Source organism: Triticum urartu, chromosome 5A, assembly GCF_056163025.1.
Source record: "Triticum urartu cultivar PI428250 chromosome 5A, HENAU_Tu73, whole genome shotgun sequence".
Lineage (NCBI taxonomy): Eukaryota > Viridiplantae > Streptophyta > Magnoliopsida > Poales > Poaceae > Triticum > Triticum urartu.
In genome coordinates this window covers 420,745,622-420,753,861 of record NC_141877.1, presented here as the reverse complement: position 1 = coordinate 420,753,861, position 8,240 = coordinate 420,745,622, and the positions used below count along the sequence as shown (strand labels likewise).

At 42.6% G+C, this 8,240-nt stretch overlaps 1 long non-coding RNA gene across 1 annotated transcript; it reads left to right on the top strand.

Annotated features, from left to right (window-relative positions):
• Window positions 1-1,997: 1,997 nt before the first annotated feature.
• LOC147971696 (uncharacterized) lies at window positions 1,998-5,011 on the top strand. Its single transcript, XR_015603332.1, has 3 exons — window positions 1,998-3,285; window positions 3,418-3,572; window positions 3,874-5,011. It is a non-coding gene; the product is annotated as an uncharacterized LOC147971696 (long non-coding RNA).
• Window positions 5,012-8,240: the final 3,229 nt, after the last annotated feature.

Below are 8,240 nucleotides of genomic sequence, written 5' to 3'. Positions count from 1 at the left end.
CACCCACATAAGCATTATTTAACCATATGACACACTTGCCATGTCCAAAATAACATTCATAATTATCTTTGTCCAAACAAGAAACACTAATTAAGTTTCTATGACATGATGGAACAAATAAAATATCTCTAAGTAGAAGATTGAATTCATCAGCCAACTCCAAGGAGATGTTACCGACAGCTTCAACTTCTGCTTCAACTCCGTTTGCCACTTCAATGCGTCTTTGGCTTCTTTGCGTAGTCCGTGTCGAATGGAATCCCTGTAAAGAATTTGCAACATGAACAGTTGCTCCTGAGTCAATCCACCAAGTGGATTTTGAAAACTGTGTATACATGGATTCATTTATAAATGAAACTATATTGTTACCTCTTTTTGCCATGATTGACTTTAGCCAATCAGGGCAGTCTATCTTGCGATGCCCGGCCTTCTTACAGTGGAGACATGTGTCATTGTCCACTAGGAAAAGTTTCTGCTGATGCTGATAGGGAGCTTTACCATGTGGCTTTGAGGGGGAACTTTTGTTGTTTTGCTTGTAACTCCTTTTCTTCCGATCCTTCACATAGTTGAGTGAACCACCATGTGAGGCTTTGAGTATGTCCTCTTCTTGGACACACATTGCTATTGTCTTTTCAATGTCCCATGTTTCAGGTGACATATTGTAGTTTACAACAAAAGTTTCAAACTCCTTTGGCAGTGAAGCCATGACCAAATGAACCATGAGCTTTGGTTTGATCTCCAGATCCTCATCCATGTGCTTGAGCTTTGCTGCCATATTGCTCATCTTGAGGATGTGCTCTCTTATTCCATGACTACCCCCTGTGTAGTGTTCTGTCACCATGGGAGGCATATATCCTTGAAGAGTCTCTTTATCTTTGTTAGCAACTCCCCTGCGGAACTGCACTCTGCAATGGAGCCCACAGTGATGCTCTCAATTGTATTCTTTATAAATGTCGTGCACTTTTTGTTTGCATTGACCCACTTTTAATTTTCTATGAAGTATGACATCTCCAAAGGAGTATAATCCCCCCTCTTTTTATCCCACGCAGCATCATCATCAGTGGCCGCTCTTACTGGCTCTGTAGGTCTGACCGGCTATGGAGTGTCCACAACCCAGTCCAGCTCAGCACAGACAAATGCCAGTTCTACTTTCTTCCTCCACTCAGTGTAATTGTCACCTCTGAGTGTCGGAACATTTTTAGGCAACTCATCAAGTGAAAGCCTCCTGAAATCACAATTTAAGTAACATCAGTATAACAATCATATGCATTAATCTAACATTGGTAAAATTAATCATACAATTGTCTATGCAATTAAATCTATATTACTGTTGGACAAAATATCAGAAATAAATACACCTTTAAATTCAATAATGAAACATGATCATGTTATTAACAACATTGGTCATAAAAATAACATAATCATTTCATTTCAATAATCACTTTAACATGCTCTTAAAATATAATTCTATCTAAACTTTTATTTTCTTTGTAACAGAGCACTACTAATTATTTATGCAGGGGAAAAACATGAATAAAAATTCATGAACTTTTTAATATTTACAGAAACTTTTCTTTGACCGAATAAAAAATCATGAACTTTATTATTTTCTTTATAAAAATTCATGAACATTTCTTTTCTAAAAATTTCCTATTTTCATTTTCAGAATCTTTTTCTATTTACTTTTCTATTTTCTAAAACAAAATTTTCGTTGGAAAAAATTTGCATAGGAAACACTATTTGAAATCTGTCAAAAAACTGGACAAATAACAAAAAAAATAAAAAAAAGACTGCAACGCAGCCCAGCTTGGGCCCAGCGCGCGCGGCTGCTGGCCTCGGCGCTGCGCAAGCCGGCCTGGCCCAGTCGCGCTCCTCTTTTGGCCCAAAATCCCTACGTGAGCTAGGGTTTTAATCTCGGCCGTCCGCGGTGATCCCGCGGCCACGCGCGCATCTAGCGTGAACAAAACAGCCTCATTCCCTCGATCGATCCGAAACCCTAGCCCATTTCGATTTCTTTCGTCTGTCTCGCTCCTCCCCGCTGACGGCAGAGATAGCCACGCCCCGGCCACCGGCAACGGCAGCAAAAGCCACCGCGTTGTGCCGCACTTTACCTTCCTTCCCCCCCTCCATTTCACCACTGTCTTCTGCGACATAGCGAGAGAGAGGCGCGACCAGGGCCCTCCTCAGCTCCTCTGTCAGCCCGAGTGGCGGCGGGTTCGGGCTGCGCCGGTCGCCAGCGACGAGGTCATCAGCCACCGCGCCGTGAGCCCCTCCCCTTTCTTTCAACTCTATTCCACTACTCCCTCTCCTTTTTGAATCGAAATTGACGACGACGGAGTTACGAGCGGCGGCACCGTTGCCATCCCCCTCGCCGGATGCGCGTCCCCCTTGCGGTGAGCGCGCCGCCGTCGAGCAGTTTGGTTGCGGTGTACTTTGCCCCTCGCGGGGTTGTTCTTCGTCCGAACAGCTCGGCTTGTCGTTGCCCGTTCGGATCGAGAGGAACTGACGCGGCCTTGCGGCGCCGCGATTTCTTTTCCCCTCTTTTTAGTTTTGGGGTTAGGGTTCTTGGGGTGAAATCTTTTCTTTTTTCTCTGTTTATCCTTTGTACCGAAAATCTTAGCCTAGCATGGCCTAATACCATTGATAGATCCTCTGGATCGGAGTAGGCTAGATCATCCGGTAAACCTACCTTCTGCCTTGCCTTGCAAGGTCGAACCAGCAGCCATGGTGATGTTGTGGCGGCGGTGATGGCAGTGAGATGCCGGCTGTGGTGTGCTTCTCGTGAGCACCGCGCTAACCCTAGATCGGTAGGGACTGTTGGTGGGGATTGTGGCAGCGATGAACTTCGTCAGTCGTGCCCCGGCCCCCACCTCTGTTTATATATGCGCGGGTCACAAAGGCCCACCAACCATATGAGGGTTGACCCTCCCCCATTTCTGTTTATATATGCGCGGGTCACAGGGTCCCACCAACCATATGAGGGTTGGGCACTCCCAATCAGGGCGCAGATCTAAGGGCCCGGTGGGCTGTTGGCCCACACGAAGGAGATCAACCTAACATATACTCCCTCTGTCTCAAAATAAGAATGTGTTTGGTTGCAGTCATGGACCGGAATGTCACGGGTCCAACCCGTTCTGAGGCCTCGTTCTCGTGTTCAGTTGTTACCTGGAACGGTCACCCACTCGTTCCCGCAGACCGAATATCCAGCCTAGATGCGGAACGAGGCGAGACCTGCAAATTTGGCTGACGACGCGGAACCGGTCACCCCACTCGCGCTCCTCTCCCCTGGTGCGGCGCCTCCCCCGCCCCTCTCTCCATCCATCGATCTCAGCTGCGTTGTCCGATTCCTTCCTTCCCGGCGGCCGTTTCCTTCCTTCTTTGCTGCCGGCTGACTCCTCTCTTTCCTCTCTCGTCGTCCAGCAGTGCAGGGGAAGCTAGAACGGGAGGAATCCACCTGTCTCCATCTGGACCGGCGGGTCTTGCCGACGATTAACAGACCAGCGGCGGCTTCCATCGGGCTGACGGCGTTGGTCGTTGGCCAGGCACAGCGCAGCATCATCTCCTGAGTCCTGAAGGTACAAACACTCTTCCTTCCCCTTGTATATGCTGCTGCTGCTCAGGGATATTCCCAGCCGAGAGAGAGATAGATGGATATGATGCTGGTAATTTTTCCCCTTGTGATGGCTCATGGTTGTGTTTTTATCCAGTTTTGTTTCTTTATGTTGTTAAAACCAGTGGACCGTCGAGTGTATCGAAATACATGTGCACTCTCCTAATTTGTACTGAAATACATGTTGTCCAGTGTATCTTTGCAATATATATGTTGATGTAAGCATCATTGGTAGCCATATTTTTGATAGTATGCATCACTTGTAGATGGTCAAGAAGACAAACAAAAGGGGAAAAAAGTTGGCACAAGCTGCAATGACAGTCATTGTTCTGGCTATAATAAAGAAGAGAAGACCATGTATTGCCTATGACCCCATGCATGAAAGAGATCGAATTAGATATGACTATCTAAACCAAAATTTTTGGCAAAGCGATGTGTTATGTATGGCTGTCAAGTATTTGAACTTGGCATTTATTCTGTCAATTTTGTGTCATTTCATTTTTCATTCCATGCTTCCAACCAAACGCTGGAGCGGAACCATCTCATTCTACTTTTTTTCCTACCAAATATAGAAATGGAACCGACCCATTCCTCAAGAATGGAACCATTCCATTTTATGACAGTTGGTTCCTCAACCAAACACATCCTAAATGTTCCAACTTTATACTAACTTTAGTATAAAGTTATACTAAGGTTAAGACACTTATTTTGGGACGGAGAAAGTAACATATAAGAGTATATATGCATTGGGGTTCCCTGTTAATTTTGCTAGTCTAATTGATGACACCCTATCGCCTAAAGCTTTCAGTTACAACTATGACCACAAGCCGGGAGGAGTTTTATTCTAAGCTCATATTTTTCTTTCTATGAATTTTGCTGAGTTATCCATTGTCTTAGAGATTTAATAAGGTGACCACACATTGAATAAACTAGCATCTGATGCTTTAAGTTCATTTGTACATTCTTGGAGCATGGATGTAAGTAATTGACCGAGTCACTACTGGAATCGTCCTGTTTCCCGAGTTCAAAGTGAACGCAACGAAAGCAAAAATAAAAAATAAAAAAAATCAGCAATTTCTTTGCCGTGATCCGCCCTTAGCGAACGGGACTCGACTGGACCGGCTTGGCAATCTTTAATTGCCGAGTTGAAACTAGACCTGTGCATGGGTCCCGAGGCCCGAGCCCGAAAGCCTAGCACCAGCCCTGGGTTTCATTTTCCCGCTCGAAGCCTGTCTTGAAAGCCTGAAAAAAGCCCGAAATAGCAACAAATGTATATTTTATTCAAAATATAGGTACATTATACTATTTTATTAATATCCTGAATATAATTATTTTAATTAAAATAGCACTGTTCATGTGCTTCGGGCTAGGCCCGGGCTTGGGATTTTTGCTGCAGGCTTTAACAAGCCCGGCCCAGGGTATGATCAGGTTTAGTTGAAACCGAAACCAACCATTGTCGAGTACTAAAAGTAGAATTCGGCAAGCAAGCACTGCACGGGATATTTAATGGTAATGCCACATGGCACGAACTTCTGCCGAGTTTTGACTCGGCAAGCGAACCATGTGTGCAAGGCTGGCGTACGCTACTAGAAAATACCTTATAAATTTTTCTTTTCTAATATTAAAGAGAAGATTGTTTCTCAACTTTTTTTGATTTATTACGTGTTGAGAGAAAAGTGAATCCTCTATCTCTTTCATTAGATGATTGTAGGCATTTATACAAGGAGAGGCATCCGTTCGGGAGAGATGGCAGTTACAAGGGGAGATTTACCCCATAATTAACACACGTTAATTAAACTCTAACACTTCCCTTAATCTACACTTGTCCGTCCAGAATCATCATTTTGATTAGAGGCTCCTCCAAAAATCTTGTGGGAAAAATATGAGGAGTATAGTGTTTGACATGTTGTCAAAACTCCTTCAAACCCAGTGAAAAATAAGGAGAAAATGATGCAACATATAATGGTTATTGTCTCTTTTAACTCAATACGAGAAAAGACATAGAGTTTAAAGGATAATAAATATGCCGCATATACTTTCCTAAAAACCCCTGTGGGGAAAACGGTAAGTATGGCATATGATCTTGTGTTGATATTACCTCATTAAAAACCTTTATGAGAACCTATAAAGTAAACTCATGAAGGGAAAAAGAGTATAATATGATGCATTGAACAGGAACAATTCAGGAAGGTACTCCCCCTGATTCTTGCATATTCCGAAGCCGTCACATACCAACTCCATGAACATATTTCTGTTTGCATCCGGGTAACACAAGAGACATTATCATTGAGATAATAGTAGGTGGATGTAGCCATGAGGTCTGTTTCGAAGACTATTCATGAGGGGGCTACCACACCTAGTAGGAGCACTAAGCTTGTCCACAATCTGACATAGTGGGGATCTGATCGATGTATCCAATGATATCGGTGTTCACATTCCTGTGAAACTGAAAACCAGAACAAGATGTTTGATGCCTTGGAGATATCGAAAGGCATTCTTAAGTACCAACCAATTGTGTTTGGTGGATCCAATAATATTATGGAACGTTGAGTCCCAATATCTCATTTCCAACATCTCTTGGTTTAAATAGATCTTTCTCTACATCTAGAGAATGAACTACCATGAGAATTATGGATGGATAAGATTTGTCCATAATGAATTTCTCTAATATATTTTGGATATAAACAACATGGTGTACCATAATGTATGAATGAAGGTGCTCAAGTTGTAGTGCGGTATTTTGGTTTACCCAAATCCTTCATTTTCAACTCCGTCATTTAGATGATTACATGTGTCGTCATTACAGACACACAAACATGGATAATCATCATTGTAGGAGTAATCCTTGTGTATAAGGAACTCACTACGTCGGTTGTACCATATGTACCGACAACAATAAGTCGTATGGTGACTTACTGATTTTTACACAATGTATGTTGCATTTTGCATTTCGATTCATAAGTGAGATTCCATCGGGAATCAATCATATATGTCTGAATCTAGTGATCTACATGGATATGTAATCACTACATCTATCAACTGCAGAGATAGATGATTTTGTACTGTCAATGATATAAGTTATCGGAAAGAGATTCCACCTCTGGAGAATAGTTGGGTATCTACGTGAACCCTTGTGCTACAATACTTGCTCTTTGTTTCACCACCTCGTTATTCTCAATTCTGTTTTCAGAAGAGAATTGGTGTAGGTATTGCTTATGCATACCTTTCCATTTTTGAGCAAGATCATTTCTACCTAGATTATACCCTTTGCTTGAGTTCAGTCCGAGTGTTGTTCACACTTTGCCATGGCCATGGTCTTTGGATCTGAATCACTTGAAAGGTTTTTGTCAATCTAGTTGAGAAATGTATGTCGACTATTGTAGACTTCCGGTTATATGTTTCTCCAGAATCTATATATCAATATATAGTTCATGGAAATATCGTTACCCATGATAACTGCTCGGGATTTCCCAATGTGATTGAGTCAGGTATTCCGATGTCCCGATCATTATGTGCACTGTGACCTGGGTTATTGGAGGTTTCCCGTCCGCTGGGTGTATACTACCCATCAGGTGTCTGTCAACATGAAGTTGACTTGCATTTACTGATTCATAGGCCTTGATATCCTTACTTGCGAGAAGCTGAATCCTACAATCCTGCAAAAGTACGCCTGAAAGAGTGGAGATACCAACAAAATCCACTCCACTCCGTGTTAAGAGAAAAGTGAATTCTTTATCTCTTTCATTAGATGATTGTAGGCATTTATACAAGGAGAAGGGATACGATGAAAAGGCATCCGTTCGAGAGAGATGGCAGTTACAAAGGGAGATTTACCCCATAATTAACACGTTAATTAAACTCTAACATTACGGAGGGACCGAGGTTCGTTTTCGTACGTTCGAGTCGTTTTTCCTTTGCCCCGATCTGTTTCTGTCAAAAAATTCGCACACACACAGATAAGCCGCGATGGGCCGGCCCATTAGTGGATGCTGTACCAACAGCTAGCCCGATCTGTTTCTGTCAAAAAAATCGCACACGCACACAGACAAGCCGCGATGGGCCGGCCCACTAGCGGATACTGTACCAACAACTAGCCCGATCTGTTTCTGTCAAAAAATCGCACACGCACACAGACAAGCCGCGATGGGCCGGCCCACTAGCGGATACTGTACTAACAGCTAGCCCGAGTGAAAAAAGGCCAAGAAAAAATTTAGGGAGGGACAAAGACTCGAACACAGGCGATCACGCTCAACATATCAGAGTGCTAGCCACTGGAATAAACCTTACATCATGTTTATGTTGCAGCGCGAGTCCTAAATTAGCGACAAACAGCGCCAGACCCTAAGAGCAAAAGGCAAAACATTTTTTAAGTAGATATATTTCAGAACGCGAATAATTTAGCAAATTACTAAACAAAAAATTGAAATTCGAGTATATTTTTCACAAAGAACAATATTACTCTTTTTTTTGAAACCTGAACATTTTTTAAAACGCAAAGATTTTTTGAAAACTAGGAGGTACTATAGCGAACGTTTTTCCGAATTTGAGAACATTTTCTAAAAACACAAATATTTGTTTGAAATTTAAGTTTTAAAAAGCAAGCATTTTTTCAAAATATGAACAATTTTTGAAA